Source organism: Pinus tabuliformis, chromosome 8, assembly GCF_031772625.1.
Source record: "Pinus tabuliformis cultivar Carrire ecotype Pingquan chromosome 8, CPIR1, whole genome shotgun sequence".
In the NCBI taxonomy this organism is placed as follows: Eukaryota; Viridiplantae; Streptophyta; class Pinopsida; order Pinales; family Pinaceae; genus Pinus; species Pinus tabuliformis.
The window spans coordinates 2034663368-2034685902 of record NC_142294.1 but is presented as its reverse complement, the minus strand read 5'-3'; positions in this window follow the sequence as shown (position 1 = coordinate 2034685902).

Genomic DNA, 22535 nt, shown 5'->3' with positions numbered 1-22535 from the left:
TGTTTTTGCATGGGCGCTTTGTCCTTAAGGTGTTTCTCTTGATGGAGCCTCCAACACATGGCTCTTTGATGACCACCTCTATTATAATGACTACAATAAGTCTTCTTCCTCCAGACCTACTTAACATGCTTCTTTCCCTGTTGTGGAGAAGGCCTTTCATGCGTCATCCTTTCTCATGCTGCCATTCTCTTCCAGCACTCAACAAACACATGGTTATGTATGTTAGCGCTTGAAATTTCACCTCAGGCTGAGAAAGGTGAACCTCAAGGCAACATCAAACCATTTAGCCTCGTAGCTAGCCCTACGGGGCAGGAGAAGGCTCTCTCCGGTCTATCACGGTAAAATCTTCAATGGATGAGATGACCAATAAGGTAACACTAATTTTAGGCTAGTAAACTGATTAGAAAGGTTGACTTGGGGTTTTTTTTGGGTTTTTGGTGGCAAATTGAGGAGAGTGCAATTTTGGGTGCGGGGATTGGATGCAGTTTCTGCAGGGGGTTCCTTAGGGCGAGGTAGGAGACAATATTGATGCCTTTGATTGAGATGGATGATCAGGAATGAAAGATGAGGAGCTAAAGAGAGCAAACAATGACTTTGAATTCTCTTTAGACAGTAGAAAACATAGAAATTAAACAAACTTAAAAGCATAGCATGGCATGCATGAATTCATACTTTAACACTTCATTTGTTTAATATGCAGAAGTAAAAGAAAGGAAATGAGTCACATAACACACTTACAAGTACATTTAGAAACACACCATCAACACATGAGTCCACAAGAATCCCAAAGAGGACTGCAAAACCCTGGTCTTCCTTAGCCAAAAATTGCAGAGATACAGTGAATAATACAATGATAGTTTCTCCCTCAAGAGTCCAACCATGAAAATGAGCAAGAAAGTACATAATATAGATGATCTAACCTCTTTCCCTGCCTCCATGGGTCGAGCTCACTATCCTAGGAGCTGTTTCAACCACTTCTAAACTAAGCACTACAAACTAGGCAGTCAAAACAACTTGCTTCTATAAGCTAGGAAACCAATTCATTCATTTAATATTTACCCTTTACATGAATGAATCTTCTAGAAGTGTTACATGAGAGTAAAAGTGCCTTACAAGTACAATAATTACATCAAAGAGAATCAAAATTCACCCCAAAAAGTCAAACTAAGTCAAATCTGCGTTTTCTGGGCTGTACAGTGCATTCTGGCAAAATCCGCCTGACGGGTCGCGCGCCCCTGCCTGACGGGTCGCGCGCCCCTGCCTAACGGGTCGCGCGCCTTTGGAGCCATGTTTGGGGCACTTACATGTGTCCAAATTGAGCAAGAGTAGGCTTGTTGGAAAGGTCTGTGAGTCTACTTTCCAACCCAACTGGAATTTCTGAATTTGGAGCTCATTTGCCTAGTCAAAAATCAAATCTCCCAAGACTGCTTTCTGCAATTCAAAAAAGGGGCAGAAAGTCATTTTTTGCTAGTTTTTTGACTTTTTGGAGGCCCAAAACTCCATAAAATCTCAAGTCCATCCATAGGCATGTGTAACTTTGCATGAAAAATCTAGAAATGCTGAGTTTTTGCCAAACTGAGTTGCCATGATGAAGGGTCACACGGGGGGTGAGACCCGTTAATGGGAAAAACCTGCAAATTGCCAAAAAATGCCAAAATTCACCCGAAATTCTCAATTTTTTTTGGGATTTGTGCTGTGGCTGGGCTAATTAGTGCCTTGATCTTTGAGGGAAGCCTCAACTAAGATACGGAGTGGATTGGTCTTCTTTCTCCGTTTTAGTGCCTCAGTCAGCCGCCTTTGAAACATCTTCATCTTTGCCTTACACACATGCATTCTTGCCCAGTAATGGTTCTTCATGTTCCTCAGCAATTTCTTCTCTTGGTTGGCCTTAGCCAACAGCCTCTCCAAGTGTGCATTCTCCTGGATGAGCATGGACTCTCGGTCAGCGGGCAATGGATCACCGGGTCTTCTTCGGTTCAAGACTCGGTCACTACGAATCCTCCACAACTCATCAAGTGCTTGCTCATCTTCCAACTGTTTGTTGCGCTGATCGAGGTATGTGATGGTCCATTGTGCCCCCTCTAATCTCCTCTGCAAGGCATCATTTTCAGCTCTGAGATGCTGAATGATCTCCTTTGCCTCTTGGCTAGGAGAACTGGCCTCAAGATCAACAAGCTCAATATCGGGAACTCCTGATGGACCCTCATCAATCATGGGCTGTGTGCCCCTCCCTGGTACCTGTGCTGGTGAAGAAAGCGAGGCCCCTTCCACTTGATGTGGAGATAACACTCGCTGAGCCGATGATGAAGGCGAGACCCCTTCCACCTGCTGTGGAGATAGTACTCGCCTAGCTGCTGCAAATAAGGCCCTCGGGCCTTTCTAATAAGTAACCAGAGGTGAGGAGCTGACATGTCTAATGACAGGGATGTCATGCTGCTGTGATGGTCCTCCCTCCTCGTGAACAACCTCATGATGTGGTCAAGGTGGTACTGTGAAAAACTCACGAGAGATGAACTCCTCCCATGAGATGCCCTTCTGAGCCAACTGATGCAATACCACTAGCTGAATCAAACCATAATGATAAAGGCTCCTGTACTGCTGTGCCGGGCTCTTCCTCTGCATCATGGACACCATCTTCTCAATGTTCTGGTAGAAGAAAACAGGGATGTTCATCATCCTCACTCGGGTGAAATGCATCAAGAGGTGAATATGGTATGAATATACTTGTGAAAATCTGCCCTCACAAGTAAAATAATGCATGATGAGCCTCATGATGGGAGCATACTCACTCTTGAGAAATCTGAAGGGAAACACTCCTGTCAAGTGTCTCATGAGTGCTGGTCTAACCAAAGGCTCAAAATGAACACTGTCCAGCACCTTGCGTTTATTCCATACCTCTCCAACATTAGGTATCCCTGTGGCCTGTGCAATCACCTCAGGTGTCAATGTGAAATCTACCTCGGCAAGGTTGACATGTCCATCATGCAAGTCTAAAACAAACAGGCGAGCCAACTCTCTGTGGTGCTGAATACGAGAGATCCTCTCACAAAACTCATAACATGACATATACTGAAAGCAAGAGACTACCATAGGACAGGCCTGTAATTCTACTAAAGATGTAGGCTCCTCTCGCCTATGATGTCCACCCTTTCCACCCTTATGTGGCCTCCTCTGTACCTCAATCTCGGACACTGATGCTTGGTCATCACTCTGCTCATATGTTTCGGTTTCTGACATGTTTGAGGAGCAGAGTGGACAAAATGTACTGCTGTTTCTGCCTTTAAAAGTGCTGAATTCTATGCTGTTTCAAGGGGACAAGGACATGAGGGAAATGTTAGGGGAGGGACCTTTTTACAAGGAATTGGGAATATATGAATATAACAGGGAATTTAAGGAAAACATTGCAAACAATTATTGCATATAGGAATACATGTTTATAATCAGGAATATTGGGAAATCATTTGCAAAAATCACTGCATATGGGAATACATGTATAGAAAGTGAACATATGGGAATATGAATACATGCATTAACAGGGGAAGATAGGGAAACATATTTACAAAACTCTTTACATATTCACCAACAAATTCTTGTGTTTACACATGCATATGGTGCAGCAAGATTAGGGTTTGAGTTTTTTGATGCTTTGGGAGAGGGGTAGGGTTTGCATTTTTAGTGATTAGGGAGAGGGGAGGGTTTGCATTTTATTTATAAAATAGTATGGGAAAATAGATATAAATACAAATGTGAGTGGAAAGGGGAAGGAGGGAAACAATTACAAAGGGAAAAAACCTTGAAACAACACAAACCCTAGCACATTTTAACCATTAATATTGCAGTCATATGAAGCCTCTTCCACTTGCACAATTTGATTCTTAAACACAAGCATGAGGGCCTTCAATCATAACCAACAACCAAATTGAAGTGTAGAGGGCCTACCTCAAACAACTTGAAGATTTGGAGGGAGTTTGAGCGATTTTGAGTTGAGTTTGCAGGGGAAACGTTGACGGGTCGCGCGCCCTACCCAACGGGTCGCGCCCGTTACAAAACAACACTGCTGGATGCTCGCTGACGGGTCGCGCACCTGACGGGTCGCGCGCCTGGCCTGACGGGTCGCGCGCCTCTCTTGAGCCCGAATTTGACCAGATTTTGCCCAAAGCTCTTGGATACTTGCTCACTCTCACTTGCCAATGACTTGGATGCACAATGAGAGTAAAAGGAGGGAGATTGGGTTTTTATAAACTCCATTTGAAAAAATTTCATGCTCAAACCCACTTTCTAAAGTCTCTCATTGACACTTTATAAAACTGACTTTTTGGCTTCCTTTGTCCTGAAATTGACTCATTTAGTTCTTTGACTTGATTCTTTTTGCAGGGAGATCATTTGAGGGATCTTGGCAAGGGGACCACGATTACTGCTGCCCTTTTGAAGTCTTTTGAAATTTCATCACTTTTTACAAAAATTTAAAATGACCTTGGCTTTAAAAACAGAGTTTTTAAATCCAAGGTGAACATTAACTGTACAAGATAAAAATTTCGAAGAAACATCTTTACAAACATCCCTCTGGCTTGCTGAGCACTTATTGACTTTCAGAGACATGACCTTGTAAGCAAACTTGACTAAAACCCTAGACCTAGGAATTTGACCTCAAGACAAGACAAGACAAAGCTTGAAAGAGATTTAAGCACTGAAATGACTTTGATCCAGCAATGCCAAGAGGAGTATAAATACACCAGCTCCTCCATCAGGGTTATGGCATGCCTAATGGGATGCAAAAATTGACACCGATGAGACACCTACTTATGCAAATGCAAAGAGCTTCGATCGCTGATGGAGGGCTCAAGACTGACTCTAACAATGTAAACCACAAAAACTACATGTTTTTCGATTCCATGATTTATGTTCATCATTAACAACATGCTTGTAATAAAAATGAACTTTGGAATATTGATAATATTTATACATTTCCTAGTTGTCTCTAGTGCAATTATGGTGATGAGAGCTTGCCTTAACTCTTTCTTTGTAATGTGCACTGCCATGGGATGATGGTGATGTGTTCCCATCATTCTCTTTCCTCGACAATTTCAAAAATGTCTCGAAAGATTTTGACAACATTGAGCATTCTCCTTCGGTGTATCCCAAACCTGCAAATCGAGGTCTTTGCATGACCTCCAATCGCTGAATGATGCTTTGGCTGTCAATACCAAGTCTTCCTCCTTTGTACCCCATCTTGGTAAGGAGTCCCATGCCAGTTGTTGTAATCGGTACCTCCACATTTCCAACAGAAAGAACATCATGTGGAAATGAAACTGAAGAATGATCGACATTGTTTACCTCCATTGTTGATTCACAAATAGGTGACGAGGGCTTCTCTTAGCCTTCTTTGCACTTAAACTCCTCGAAGGACTCTTCCGTGGCTCGTAACTGAAGATGCAGTCTCTGCTTCTCCTCTCTCTCTTCTTGTAGAAGCTTCCTTAATTCAGCATGCTCTGCTTGAAGACTCTGGTGGTTGCACTTCAATTCTTCTAGGGCCTCTTCCGTGGCATGCAACTGAAGCTGCAATCGTTGCTTTTCCTATTTCTCTTCTCGTAGAAGCATCTTCAATTTAGCGTTATCTTCTTGAAGGCTCTGGTTGATCTCGTAATTCGAATGATGAGAAGATGATGAGGGTGATGAATGTTTAACTAGATGGGGTAGATGGAGCATCATCATCTTCTCTTTCTTCCTCTCATTCCTCTATTCTCTTCTCATAAGCTTCATACATTATGTCCACAATTTTGGACATCCTTAGTAATGCCTCATACATTTCTTTGTCATCCTCCACTGTTGCATGTTCAGTCGTTCACACTCGCTATTCACATCAGCGAGAAGACCGCTCTAATACCAAACTTGATCCGGGTTCCTTCGGCTACCGGGATTATCCAAGATCTTTTACTTATGTGATGTTGTTAGAATTGCATTTAAAAGATCATAAAGAACCACATGTGCACGCTTAAACAAGAGGAAACCCAAGAACACGACACATTTGATAACAGAATTAGTCCAGTGTGGACTACGTCTCTGGGCTCAATGTCAAGATGGTGGAGGCCGCTTCATATACTGTTGGAAATGATTATGATGTACATGGAAGACTCTTTGTCATAACAAGGACATACACCCTCAAACAAGAGTGGTTTGTCTCTCCACGAGACGTTCCGCTTACAAGACTTCTCACTCAAGAAGGATTCCTCTCAGCATGACAACTTAACATGATCTCACACAATGTGGCAATGAGTATCCCTTCAACATGGTTACACGAGGATCTCAACAACAATGCATAGAAATACAAGCTAAATACATCTCACCTAAGGTGGAAATAATGATCCCGCAACATAACATCAATCAAGGATTTTAAACATAATACATCATCTCCACTATTATGAAGGAAAACATGACATGACTGATTCATGTCCCTTTACCTCTAAAGTTGGCCGAAAAATGGAAGGCTCATCTTTAAAAATTGACCGCACCACTAAATTTTTGTCGTCAAGAAGTGTAAAATCGACTATCCATTTTTCAAATTCAGACATTGTCAAAATCTGGGCCTTTGGGAACCTTTTAGATTCCCCGTGATTCTCCAAAGATTCTGTTCTTTAAGATGACTTGAGATCTGCAACACAAATCACAAATATGATCTTTCCATCATGATCCTTGCGAGATTATGAGACTTTTGAGTGTAAACTCGGCTGCATTCTGACTCTGTCGATTTTCAACCTCCAAGGAATTTGGAAGATTCTCTCAAGATTCTTTAAAGATTCTACTTCGCTGGGAATCTTCAAATTCGCTGCTTAGAGATTTTGATTTCGCCATTGTTCCCTGTGAAATTCTGATTAAAATGACTGTAAACTTCAGGTCATTCTAACGAAATAAAATTTTACCTCCCCAGAAAATCTTTCAGGGATAAAAAAATACTTTGTAAGATTCGTCTAGAAAAACATGCCATCAATATGCCTCCTGGAACTGCATCATGGTTCCACATTGCTCAAAGTTCCGCAGTCCAGGTTTCGTACCCGCTGGCCTCTGAATTCCTCCAATCTGCCTTGACGCTCCCTAGTCGACTGGGTGGAGAACGGTTAAATAATGGTGTTTGTGGCAGAGTTAACAAAGTGGATCGTTCGGCCAATGATGATGAGCTAAACATACAGGCTAGAAATACAGGCGGGAGTTATCCCTTGCGTTTTCGTTTTTGGAGCATAATTGGATCCATTCCATCCATAATGCAGCGGTGCAGTCTTATCTTGCCACCGAGCCAAAATCTCTCATGTAGGCTGACCATTAATCTTTTATGGTTTGCTCAACACGATCTCAATTTGTTTTAATGCTCTGTCATCTCTTTAGTAGTCTGGCAACGAATGGTGGTTCTGCACTAACATCGGCATTTCCCAAATTGTGCATGCGCCATGAAAACTGATAGAGTCCTTTTCGAGATTGATGCCACTTGTGTAGTGATCCTGAATTGCCAACAATGCGCATCTGGATACTAAATCCTTTTCTCTAGCTCGCAGTCCCTGCCATCCAATATAGACTTGCGTTAACTGTGATCATTAATAAGTTCATATTTACCCGACGTTCTTTGGATGAAATCGACATTCTCGGTTACAATTTTAAAAGCAACTATTGCAGGACTTGTTGGGATTGAATGACGAGATAGAGGTAATCTGGTTTTTTAAGATCCCACATCTATCGGCGCACTGTTGAATTTTTTGATAGCAAAAGGATTTATTTGCATAGAATTCGTTTATCATGGCACGTCCTTTTGCAAATCAAAGATATATTTCACATAAATAAAACAACCATGATTCATATATACGGTTGGATTAAACGTTCAGAAAGGAATGTAATGCGGGAAATGTGTAAACGTTGATGGTTAAGTGGCATTGTTGATGCTCGAATGGTGGATAAAACTATCAATGTGGCAAAACATAAAAAAATTATTATTATCCCACATGCAATACATCATGCAAAATAACACCAAGACCTATGGCTCTCGCGGGATTTGAATTGTGTGTTGGCATAAATGGGATGATGGTCGTGTGCACATGGGGTGATATATTGTGTTGGCATTTGAGTTGTTTATGATTGACGTAGCTTCACGGAAGTTCATTTGCTTTGTGTTTACAAATAAATTACAAACTTAAGCCCTTTTTCCAATGAATATAAACCCAATCACTTTATAAAGTTCACTTTATGAAGTTTTCCAATGAATATAAACCCTATCACTTTATAAAGTTCACGTTTCATTCCTATGTAAATTTTTTATGGAGTTGTGTTTAGTGCGATTTTTTGGAAGTTTTTCCAGTGGATTTTTTTGTTCTGATTTTTCTAAAATCTGGCAGGAATTCATTGAAATAACAAGATTGATGAGTAAACCCTACAAAATAGAAGTGCCCTAAGGGTTTTTAATGGTGTTGAATCCAGATATATAGTCAAAAAACTAGTTTAAATAACACAAATCAAGATTTCACTTCAAAATTTTCCACTGGATTTCGGCACTCAAAACTCCAAAAAGTCGCACTATAGACAACTCCCTTTTTTTATCATCTTTACCTTAAATTCTTAAGGTGGAATTATTTATGAGGTCATGTGGAGGAGACAAGCAACTATTGTGATGAAACATTAAATGTAAGGTGATGTGGTATTTGAAGGTACTACATTGTCGATGTCATTATGAAAGTAGAAGGAAATCATTAAACAAATAAGGCAACCATTGCAGAAATCCAAGATATGACCCAAACCCAAAAAATTCCAAACCCAGGCACTAAAGGCTAGAGAAATAAAAAATCACCAAAATGCCAATATAGAAGGGAGTTTTTCAAAAAGAATTAAAATGAAGGGTCCCCATGATTTTTCGAAAAACTTATGGGAGGTGTTATGGGCCAACAACACATTGACAAGCGATTGGCTTTAGTCAGATCTATGCTTCAAAATATCTCTATGTACAAGATTCATCTATTCTTGCTGCCTATAAAGGTTTGTCATAAGATTGATGAGATAATGGTGATATTCCTCTGGTCTGGAACAGAGCTGAAGGGGGAGATTCACCTAGTAAGGTCGAAGGCCATTGCTAGACCGATAGATGAGGGGGGTTGGGGTATTTTGAATACTCACAACTTCAATTGTGCCTTAATCATAAATTTTTTATGAAGGGCAATTAAAGATAATGACATCTGGGGGGAAATAATTAGAGATAAGTACATGAAGGGACAAGGCCTCTCGACATGGTTAAGGATGGGGGTAAGAAGGATAAATGGAGCCTCATATATATGGAGGAGCATGATGAAAAACAATCATTGGATGTTGGGGAATATGATATGGGAAATCAGTGATGGAAACAAGGCGGAGGTAGGCTTGGATGCAATAAAAGGTTTAGAGGGTAATGTTAAAAATAACAACAAGAAATTGCAATTTAATTTGTCCTTGAATTAAATTATAATTCTATTCTCATAACAACTTGTAATAGTTAATTAAGTTAATTTGACTTAACTGACTTAGGAAATTCGAGTTGGAAGTCTATATAGAGTCATGTAGAGTGATCCCTAGATTTTAGGGTCTCGGGTTTAGTTCTTTGGAGTTGTAATTAGATAACTCAGTCTAACTGAGTTATAGTCAGTAAAACTAGTTCTAAGTGTTGGAGGAACTAGTAGAGGTCTAGAAGTGGAGTAGTGCGCCAGTGCATCACTAGTACCACACCAGTTAACTAAAGAATTACTCATAAATAACTCATGCATGTCAGTTCAGAGGAAGACCCGGTTGAGATAAGAGTTCAAGGACAATGTACTATCAATTGTACAATTTTCTGAGTTGTACAAATGGTGCATGCAATCAATTGAGGACCTGTGTTTGGATTGCGCAGTTATGGAAAGTGGATTTCCCAATTAAATATGGGTTAGTTCCTTTAGCGATTGCACAAGGAAGTATGGACTTGGAAGGTAACAAAATTGGCTAAGTGTTGGCTTGAACTGGCTTGTGAGGTAGAGAGTTAGATTGTACTAGTGCAGTAATTGTTCAGGATGAACAAGCATTGTATTTTCTTCTCAGATCTTCTGGTTAATGAAATATAGATAGTAGGGGTTTTTAGCAGTTACTTTCCCTAGAGAAATATTTTGTTATGTGTGATTGATATTCTTCCTCTTTCTGCTTATTGTTTTCATCGATCAATTTTGGTTTCTGCTGAAGAGTAGAGTATATTCTTGTCTTGTGTTTTAGCATATCACATAAGTTGTTGAATCTACAGGAAAATCTACATAGTATCATATCTATATTTGTAGAAATTTTCTACATGGTATCGGAGCTGAAGACAGTATATAAGAGGAGAATTCAAGTTTTTTGTGCAGGGGAAAATTGAATTTTCAAGTTCATACTTCAAAGAAGAAATATGTCATTCGACAATTTGCGACTTGAGTATGCCTTGGAGGGAAGCTCGAATTACATAGCTTGGAAGGACAGGATGGAGGCAGTGATGGAAGACAATGGCCTCAAGGAATTCGTAGATCGTGACATCCTTAAGCCTCCAGCATCGGATGCTAATGATCTAGTTGAATGGATAAAGTGTGTTGAAAAAGCAAGAAGAATTATCCTGGAAGGAGTTTGAGACCACATTGTCTCGAGTTTCCATGGTAAGGATATTCTATACTCAATGTGGAAGGCATTGACGAACTTGTTTCAAAATAGCAGTGACCATAGGAAGTTGGCATTGCAGGACAAACTTAGAAATATCAAGATGGAGAAGGACGACTTAATTTCGAAGTACTTGACCAAGTTCACCCATTGTCGGGATGAGCTTGGAAGTGTCGGGATTACTTTTGCTGAAGACAATATGGCGAGCCTAGTTCTTCAAGGACTTCTCAAGAGTTGGTAGAGTTATCAAGACTTTGTCAACGGGAGGGAGAAGCTAATAGAATGGAAATGATTGTGGTCATATTTGGTGCAAGAAGAGATTTGGAGGAACATCATATACGAATCCTTATAAAAGACTGATGATGAGGAGAATTGTGCTGTAGCGGGTAAGGAAAAGAAAGGGAAGGTAAAGGCATCCCATTCCAAATCAGATTCTTGTGATGGCGACAAGAAGAAGGACATGTCGAAAGTCAAGTGCTTTCATTGTCATGATATGGGGCATTTTTCCACAAAGTGTCCGCTCATGAAGGCCGCTAACAAGCCCTCAGGAGGAGCGGTAGGAGGTTAGGCGCTTACCTCACAATTCGAACTAGACTTTACCCTCATCGCATGTATGGTGTCATCGTTGATGGGTAGTGTATGGTACCTAGATAGTGGAGCTTCTTTCCACATGACTAGTAACAAAGATCTCTTCAATAACTTGGAGGAGAAGGAACTTCAGATGCATATCGAGATGGGTGATGACGGGAGGTATAGTGCTACTGGACTTTGTACAGTTACCTTTCAGAGGGAGTCGGGTGTTCCCCTCACTTTGCGAGATGTTGTGTATGTTCCTAGTTTGAAGAATAAATTGGTATTTGTTGCCATGTTGGAGGATAGAGGCTATGATGTGATCTTTAGTAAGGGAAAGGCGATCCTTCGTCACATAGCCACACGATATGTGAAGAGGATGGGGGTTTGATTGAAGAATATCTACAAGTTGGAGGTAGAATATTGTGCTTCCTTGAGCATGAAAGCAGAGAAGGTGCAGAGCCGAGACATCGGTAATTTGTGGCACAGGCGGTTGGGTCACTTGCATCATGGCGCTTTGAAAATCATGCAACAAATTTCTACGGTCTTCCTAAAGGTACATTAGAGCAAGTTGACGCATGTAAAGGGTGTACTTTGGGAAAATACACCAAAGTTTCCTTTCACGACAAAGACAGTCGAGCGCAGGCGATCCTCGACCAAGTCCATTCAGATGTGTGTGGACCGTTCTCGACAGCATCCACGACCAAACACATGTATTATGTTATATTTGTTGATTGTTTTTATCGTAAATGTTGGGTCTTATTCATGCAGAAAAAAGATCATACTTTTGCAAAGTTTTGTGAATTTGAAGCATTGGTTGAGAAAGATACTGGTAGGAAGGTTAAATTTCTTGGGAGTGATAACAGTGGAGAGTATGTGTCAAATGAGTTAAAAAACTTCTGTGTGGTAGAAGACATTCGACAAGAGTTGACAACAACTCATAACCCATAGTAGAATGGGGTGGATGAAAGGAAGAAAATAAGCATAGTAGGGGCAACACATGCGATGTTGCATGATCAAGGCCTACCACTACACTTGTGGTCTGAGGCATGCAACACAGTTGTTTATTTGCAGAATAGAAGCCCTCATTGAATTCTTGGGATGAGTACACCGGAAGAGGCTTTTTCAGGGAAGAAATCAGATGTGGTTCACTTTAGCATTTTTGGTTCATCGGTCTGCTGCCATGTAACCAAAGATGCACAAAAGAAGCTTGAGCCAACAACAGAGTTGGGGATATTTGTGGGGTACATTGATCCACCTCACAACTATTGGGTGTGCCTGTCAACCAACAAGATGATAGTGGTTCACAGGGATGTAAAATTTGATGGAGAGAAGGCCATGAGATGTTCCCTTGAGAGGGAGTTTCATTTACATGCGATTGAGGAGATTTTAGCTCCTAAGGAGGAACCTCATATTGATGTAGAGCAGCCACATGCCAAGGATTAGGGAGTGGAGAAACCCACTCATGTAGAGTCTTCCAAAGATGGGAGAAAGTACATGAGAGAGGCTGACAGGTTATTGCATGATGCTAGAGATAATGTGGGAGCACCCACATCACAACGTAGGCAGAGGAGGCCACTAGGGAGGTACACTAGATACATGGCTCTTATGAGTGGATGTGTATAGACATAACCATTCTCTTTTGAGGAAGCAGTGGAGCAATCGGTTTGGGTTGATACCGTGGTTGAGAAGTATGACTCCATTGTCAAGAAGAATGCTTGGGATGTGGTCCCAAGACTCGCACACAAGTTAGTGGTGAGTTCCTGATGGCTTTACAAGGTAAATCAAGCAACATATGGTAGTGTGGGGAAACACAAGGCTAGGTTTGTGGCCCGGGGGTTTTCTCAGGTGGAGGGGATTGATTACGATGAGACCTTTTATCCTGTTGCAAGGTACTCATCAATCAGATCCATTTTGGCACTGTCAGCGCAGATGGGATGGAAGATACACCAGATGGATGTAAATAAAACCTTCCTTAATGACGTGATTGAGGAAGAGGTATGGGGTAAACTTCAACCCAAATTTCCTGACAGCTTCCTCTCTGATGAAGTTATGGGTCACACCACTGTCCACCATAGTGAGTAAAGTTCCTTTCCTAACCTTCATGTCCACATACTCCAATTTGTTCCTCTCAGGATCGTGCCTTGGGATAGCCTTCGTTGCTGATGCAACACCCAATATCTGCATCATCCCAATCGTTAGTTCCTCCTTCTTCTTTCCATTAGATTGTTCCAAATCTTCCATAGTCGGTCTTGCAGGAAAATTCTTCATTGTATTCTCTTCTCCGCACAACCAACACTTCATAAGTTTCTTCATCTTTGGTTGACCACCTGCTTTTGAATGATCCTCCTTTGTACTTTTATCCTTCGGTTTATAAGAATTCTTCTTCTTCTCTTCAACCACTTCATCATAATGGTCCACCAGCCTATCAACCGCAACAAATGCCTCCTCAAGTGTCTTGATATTTTGCCTCTTCACCTCATTGTGTGCCAAAGGTTTCAATCCAATGATGAAGTTGAACACCTTGTCCTTCTCCACCATATCAAGTAGTTCCAAGACCACACTCACAAATTCTCATTGATATGCCTGCAGACTCGATATTTTCTTAATGTATTTGATATTCATCCTTGCATCCCAATTCCCATCTTGAGGGCTAAAGTGAGTTTGCAACGCTTCCTTCATTTCTTCCCATGTAGAGATTTCCTCAGCTTCAACATGTGCAATCTGGTCCGCTTTCCTTCACCACCACATCTTGGCATCCTTTGTAAGGAATTGAGTAACTACCTTTACCTTGCCCTCCTCATTAGTAAGTCCCAAGCGTTCCAAGTATTTCTCCATATCCCATAAGAAATTACCAAGTGCCATCATGATCGTCACCTCATGATATGAGCCAAGTTCCTTGACTTTGATGTGAGTAGCTCCTCCAACCGGTCCCTGCCCAACTTCTTTTTTCAAAATTGCTATCTCATTGAGAGCCTTATCAAGACTCTTCCACAGCTTCGTGATCTCTTCTAATCCTTGATCCTTCCCAGCTTCAAAGTTCTTGACTTCACTCATTGTTTTCCCATACTTCCATTCAAGATACTCATATTGCACCTTAAGGTTCTCATGAGCCTCTTCCTGCTTTGTGAACTTATCTCTAAGTTCAACATTTTCAGCTTCCACTAGACTCATCTTTCAATTTATCTCATCAAAATGATCCAACATCTTGTTCATGAAAACTGTCTTGGGACTTATGCTCGACTCACCTGTAACCTGTGGTTCCCCCATCTTGTCTGCCATCAACTTTGTATTAGAACATGTTAAGACCATACACTTCCTTTTTAAGCTTTAGACCTGACGTGTGGTCTTGCCCCTGCCAAATTTCCTAATGTCACACTGCGACCAACTACACAGTGCCCAAGATCCAATACCAACTGCAACCACTGCCTATCGTATTCCTTCTTCTTCTTCAACCAAAGCCCCTTTCCACAAAAAATAATTTGATACCAACTGTCATGCCCCTACCCTTGTGGTATTCTTCCAACCACGCATAGGCAGATGCGACACCGTCGTACTTTTTCTTTTCATCAATACTCAAGTACTTGGACTACGCCTACTTCAACACTTAACCAATTTTATGACAAGTGTTTATTATGAAATGGAAAACATTCAATTATCTTTCATCAATTTATCTTTAATAAAAGATGAAATAAAACATCATAATCTTATAAGCATACACCATATGTGGCAGGGGCAACTCCCAATTAATTCGAGTCTGCCCAATATAAATATTCTATAATTCAATTGTAAAAAACAACTTTACAAGTTGTGCAACCTTCAAAATCTCGGCCTACACCCTTCTGCCCCAAGCCGTGCACACTTGCCAGCTTATTGTGTAGCCCAACACACCTTACCCGAACTGCCACTATCATCGTGCATCGTTGTACACACTTCTTCCTAATTGTTGTGTCACACTGCCTAGCCCGTTGTGTCGACCTTCCCACATCGTCATGTCACAACGCCCACGGTATTCGGTCAGGTCGCAGCGCCCCTCAAGTCACCTGCGCCCACCTCCTACCCAACTGTTTCACCACCGTGTGATGAACAACAAAACAACACTTGATTGTCTTTCACGCCCTACGCACTCACTTCGGGTCTTCTAGTCCAACCTTGCCACTTCTGCAATGACCTTGGGTTTGGGTGACCCACAGGTCTGTTACAACGACCTACGACCAAGTTTCCACTTGCTTGAGCTACAATACGTGCACCCAACAAAACCCCAAACTTCGGCACCAAAAATACTTCCAGTCCTGCGTCCTGCACCCCTTCTATATGCTTCGGCCCCTTCCTCGCTCATCCTCGCTCTGAAATATGTTTCTTGCTTTTTCTTGGTTGAATTTCAATGAGCCTCCTCCATCCAATGGCTCCCATATTTATATGGGTTGTGCGATGGACATCCACCCAACCGTTGCGTCCTTTCGGCCTTACCAAAGGTTGACCTGCCCATACCAATGCGTCAGCCTGCCCATATACCAATGCGTCAGCATGTCCATTATTTAGACGCATCCATCCATAATAATATGTCACTGCCCATCGTGTCGCTTGGGTGGGTCGCGGATCGGCTTACCCATGCTGCCCACTGACTCGTACACGCTCATGTGGTTCACCCATCAAACTTCCACATGACTTCACCCACTGTTACAACTTGTCTCGCCCAGCTCGTCTGCACAATTAGGTGCTCGCTCGCCCGGGCGCTTGCCCACCCGGGCTCTCAACTCGAGTCGCGCAACGCGCCTCTACCTGGTAACTCACCCACCATGCCCACTACAATGTGCGCGTCTGTCTGTCACCTTTAACCGATGGTGAGTCACCTTTAACCGATGACTTGTCGCACATAACCGAATATCCACCTCCAAGTCACCTTTAATCGAATTCTCTAACCCGAGTCACCTTTAACCAAACACGGGCGCCCATCGCATATGGCGGGCGTCCCTGCATGCCTTTAACCGCGATCGTTGGTTTTTCGACTCTCTTGGGCACTTGCCAACTCGAGGCCCTGACACAATGCCTCATATAGACTAAGATGGAAGGTTTCCAATCATACTGTGGTATGTTAATGTGCTTTCTCACCTTTCCCTCTCCCCATTCATATAGAGAGGATCTTTTTGGTGTAAGATTAGTAATGGCCATGTGTGTCTGTTAGAGAATATTAAATGTTAGTGTAGTCATGTGAATTAAATGGTTCATAAATATTGGTAGATACAAAACACTTATTTCATGATATATCTCACATTGTTAATATTAAAAAATAAAAAAAGTAACTAAATTATTATTGTTATTATTATTATAAAATAAATTAATATATGAACTAAATATACAAATTTTCTATTTTATCATAGAAATTCTTAACTTGTAAATAAACTTTGTTACAATATCATGAGCCATTATCAATACTACATGTCCAACATACCATAAATCATTTCATATAATACTTATTCATATGCCAATTTTCTAATTAATCAATTTAATTAAAAGGTAAAAAAGAAATAACTACATTTAAATAAAATTTAAATTTTTAATTTGCAAATACTATTAAAAATATTTTCTAAAAAATAGATTTCTACCCTCCATTTAATAATAGCATAGTTTAACTTTTAGATGGCATAATTTTTTTCATTATAACCTGACAATATAATTTGAGGCAAGATTGTGGACTTTTGATATTTAAAATATATTTTTGATTGCATAAATGGATTCAACACCCTTAAAAATCCTTGCGACACTCGAATTCTATAAATTAAACAACTTAAACTCAAGATTTTAAATATTTTTACTAGATTTTAGTTAAAATTAACCAAAAAAAAAATATGCCAACAAAAACTATTTCATTTATAACTTCCAATACACTTTTAATAATTATTTATAATTAAATTAAAATCCTACCTTCTCTTTTAAAAGAGATTTATTAACATAAACATTTGTGTGTAGGAAGGAAGAGTGTGATGTGTTTAGAGATGAGAAAGATATAACAACATCACTAGATCTTGTAAGTTGAGGCCATGTGCTAAATCGGGGAATGTGTAAAAGGGATGGATCATGATGGTTGATAAAAATATTGACCTTTCACATGTTTGCAAACAAATTATAATTGCATTCTCATTCATTAGAGTGAATTTATGTTAATTTCAACGTGTCAAAAGAATTATCGTCATTTGCCACTTTCTAAGGGATGCATTATGATGGATAAGAATATCGACTTTTCAAAAACAATTTATAATGGAGTTGTCTTTAAAGAGACTTTTTGGAAGCTTTTCCGGTGGGTTTTTCTGGTCAAAATCCGGCAGCAATTTATTGAAATCGCAAGTTTGATAGCTAATTTCTGCACAATCAAAGCATCCCAGGGGTTTTTCAGGGTGCTAAATCCAAATATGCAGTTAAAAAACCATTTTAAATAATACAAATCAAGATTTAACCTCAATTTTTTCCGCCGGATTCCGTCACCGGAATCTCCAAAAAGTCGCACTAAAGACAACTCCATTTATAATTGCATTGTCATAAGAGTCAATTCATAATTGCATGGTTATTATTATAGTAAATTTATGTTAATTTAGAGTTTAAGTTCTGTAAAAAGTGAAAATTCTTTAGTATAAATTTTAGATTTTTTAATCAAATGTTTGATATAACTTTTATAGTTTTTAATTTGTTGATAGGTGTATATATATAGTGGATGAAGGTTCATTGATTTTTTTTTGTTTTTTAATTGAAGGGTGTGATTAAATTTAAATCTGAAGTGAATATGTTTTGGGATGTGTTTCGTTTGAGTGGTTGATTAACCACTGTGGTGTAGGGGCGTGCGAAGTGTTGGAAATATTTTAAAGTGAATTAAAAGTTAAATTGATGACACGCCACAATTACATATTAGATCTCAGTTTCACAATCTTTGTTACAATATTGACCTTCCTAGCCTTTTACAATGTCAAAATTATAGTGAGCTTAGGAGGCTTCTCTCCAAGCTTTTTGAGCATAGGAATAAAATCTTAAATCAAAATAAATAATTTGTTTCTTTAGGTCCGATAGACCAATGTTTGGTCTTAGCGGACATTAACCATCATCATCATCTTCATCATCATAGTTTAAAAAGAAAAGATATTAAATTAAAAATGGTTAATGAAAGAAAATTATTTAATAAGGAAGTCCGAAGCGTTGGATTTAAAAATATTTTAAATTAAATCAAAAGTGAAATTGATGGCCTGCCCAGTGTTGCATGTTGTTAATATAATTAACTTTAATCGCAGCGACATATTGTAATTAAAAAATATATTATTAATTATTATAATTGAAAAAATAAATGTATTAGTAAATTAAGAAAAAATAATTATATTAATATTAATATTCAAAATGTTATTTATTAAAATAGGAAAAAAATATTTTTAAATTGTATTTTAATAAAATAAAATAAAATAAAATAAATTTAATTAATAAAAAATATATATTAGTTTAATTAAATAAAAGAAATATAAATTCAAATAATTATAAATTGCAAATTTAAAGGAAATTGTTTTATATTAATTTTTTTTTTAATGATGTAGTCTAACTTATTTCGGCAGAATCCTTTCATCTTATGGATTTTCGTGGCAGAATCCTTTCATTGTATGGATTTTCGTGGTTGCAGTCCTTCATGGATATAAAGAGGGGAATTTAAAAACCCTAACAAGCAAGCAGGAAACTCAAACGCATGGTCCACGATCATATAAATCGAACAATATATATATATATATATATATATATATATATATATATATATAGATATATATATATATATACATACATATATATATATATATACATACATATATATATATATACATACATATATATATATATATACATATATATATATATATATATATATACATATATATATATATATATATGGAAACCATCAGTTACATGGTTGCAATCCTTCATGGATATAAAACCTAATCCCTCACGTACATGCAACCAGAAAACCCTAATGACGAGAACCCATGAAAGCAACCGTCCACAGCACAAAATTTAGGAATAATGTATTAAAAAACCTAAAATGTTCGCGCCAACTAACGAAGCATGGAGAGCTCTAGAGACTTGCAATGCACTGGCTATAGTTGCTCTGCAGAAAATGAAAAAAAAGAGAAGGTTAGGGCTTAGTTTATACTGGTACCACAAAGGAAGGAAAAAAAATAAACAAAAAACTGACTTATTAATAGTGTCAGAAAGCCATGTATACCTGAAATTGATCTTTGTGCCTCACACCAGTCAGGTGTGCCTGGCCCATGTAGAGAAAAAAGGAAACAAAAAAAACGGTGTAAAAAAAACCCTAAAAGGCAAATTGAAGTTGTCAGGTCGAATTGCAGAAAAAGAATGTCGCAATTGGAACCCACTTGAACCGTCTGCACCCACACTGGAAGAGTGGTCGCAACATAAACCATAATGGGCAAAGAAACAACTCTGTTGAAATGCCTAGTAACTGGAAAACCTGTTGAGCGAAAGAAATCAAGTGAGGGTGTTGTTATAGCCATCGAATTGACAAAAAAAATATTGGAAAGAAAAAAGAACATAAATTTTTGAACATCAGGTTTAGTGTTTAGATAGCTAGTGTGGAAAAATCACCAAACTTGTCACCACCATGGAAAAATGATTTGCAGCGATCATTGGCCAAGGGATTAGGTACTTGTAAACTGACTATGCAACATAACACAACCCTTGAGCTGAAGGCCTCCCTCAAACTTGGGTGGGATCGCCAAAGGTGGTTGCCACCTCTACTGGTGAAGAGCAATTTACATCGTTGGATGAACGCGCAGACAAATGTTACGCCAAAGGTGGTTGCCACCTATACTGGTGAAGAGAAATTTACATGGAATATAGAATGGAAGACAAACAAGGAATTTCCAAAGACTTTCAACCACTCCATTGCTGGAGGAGATAGGCAGCTCAAAATATGCTTTGCGGATGTGGCGTTAATTGTGATAGATCAAGATATCTTTTATCTTTTCAACTGGAACAGTGGTCATGGACAAACTCCAGGGCAGAGATATAGGCTCTATGGGGTCAATTATATTATGGCCGCTAGTTAATTAGCATGGCTTGCCAAAAGTTTCAGAGGAGTCCATGCAGATAAGTTTCCTAAATTACTTCAACAGAAATAGTGAGCTGATAACAAAAAGGAGGGTCAAGTACTGTGATTTCATAGGATCGAGTCTATTCTTTCCTGCTGGACGAGTTGTTGGGAGAGACCACGAGCTTGTGACTGAGTTTGCCAACTAAATGTGCAGAGATTACCACTGCTGAAGCGACCACGAACTACCCATTTTGTTGGCTGAGTGAGCCGCATGTTATTTACAGTCAATCTGAAGGCAGAGTATGAAAGAGGGGGTCGATTTGCTGTTAGTTTAAAGGCTGGTATAGTCAGTCTTTACATGGACTGATATTTCTATATGAAAGGGGGACGAGTTATAGTCATCTTGGAGTCTATTTCTCTTAATTTTGTATGGCTGGAAGCACATCCAAAACACTTAATGTATTGAAGTCCACACCGCTGAATTATTACCAGATTTGCTGATTATGAGATGGTCGTGTTCCCTGTCTTAGTGGGCAAAGTTAAAGTGTAGTACGTGGGATTTTATTTGCACCAAGTGAAAAGCTGCGTACCTGTTGTAGCCTCTGTTGGAGAGATATAATATTGCTGGTACATTTTAGGCATTGTAACAGCCATATAATTGGACAACAGTCAACTGCTTTTCTTCTACTATATATATAGAGAACTTGCATACTACATAGCAATGTGTGCAAAGGGCGGAATAACATTCTGCAAGAGGGGATAGAGGATTAAGTGCAAGCCGCAGAGTGAGCACGATTGCAAAAGAAAAATGAGCAATGTTTTCAAGAGGAGCGTGGTGAGCAGTGTATGCATTCAAACATGACAAAGGAACCAGAAATTTCAGGACATGTGGAGACAAATGATTTAGGACAAGTTAAAATTGTCTCATTTGGCAAAGATGGGAAGTGGGTTTGGGTCACATCTAAAATGGGAGCAAACAAGGAAGAAAAGATCTAAAAATAAAAGTAATTGAGCCATTCGCAAAAAGCACTCAAACAAGTATCCTCCACAGGCACGTGGCAACAAGAAGTCCAAAGGAAAAGTCATTGATGATTCTGCATTATATACTCCCCCATCCACACTTCTTACATGGTCATCTGATCTTTATGTGAAAGAATTGTTAAATGAAAAACAAAGGTTGGAGGTTTTAGAAGCTAAAGGGCAGGAAAGATATCATAAAATTTATATAATAACAGCTTAGAACAAGGCGTTAGCAGAAAGCAATAAAATTTTAAAAGAACAAGTGACATTGCTACAGGAAGATCTCCTAATAGGGAAGACAGAATGGCAACACATGAAGACGGATGTGCAAAGCATAAAGAAATCTGTAGTGGAAAGTACAGAGGTGGTGAATGTGAAATCATCCCAGGATAAAGGGAAAATGATTGCCCGAATAAACAACCATGAAGAGAACGCAAGAGAAGAAACGGAAGGAGATTCCACCAAAGTTTTCAAAACTTGAGCTCAATTTATTAGCAATTCTGCTAATAAGGAAGGAGAAACAAATATTCAGGTTGACAACATGCAAGATAGTGAAGGCAAGGAAAGACAAAATAGGGTAGCAAACATAATTATTAAAGGGGTGAAAGACTATGGGAAAAATGAATGTATTCTTGACCTTGCAAGAGACTTCTTGAAAGACAAGTTGTTATGGCAAGGACAAATATGCCAAGCACGGAGGGTGGGTAAGTTTAATAGGGAGAGAGCCAGGCCCATAAAAGTCATTATGCCTAGCTTGCATGATAAATATATTATTCTAAGCAAGAAACATCTCTTGAGGGGTTATCTTTTTTTCCTACAGGAAGATTTAACTGTAAAACAACATGAGGAAAGAAGGGAGGAAACTTTAAAGGTTAGGGTAGCAAGAGATGATGGAAAAAGAGCATGGATTTATAAAGGCAAAGCTGTGATAACACAATTTGGACCTCCTTCCAGAACAGAGCAGCAATATGGTAATAAAGAAGAGGCAACAAACTCTTCAACAGGAAATCAAAAAGCAAGGTCGGTATCGGAAAACAGGGACAAAGACTCAAATGTGAGTCTTGCATGTCAAAATAATTAGTAATAAAGTCATACCTAGGTTTCCTTAAGATTATTTTGTTGGAACTGCAGATGTTACCCATGGAGACGAGGACCTGGGTTAGGGATTATTGCGAAAAATAGAGACATAATTTGCCTCATAGAAACACAT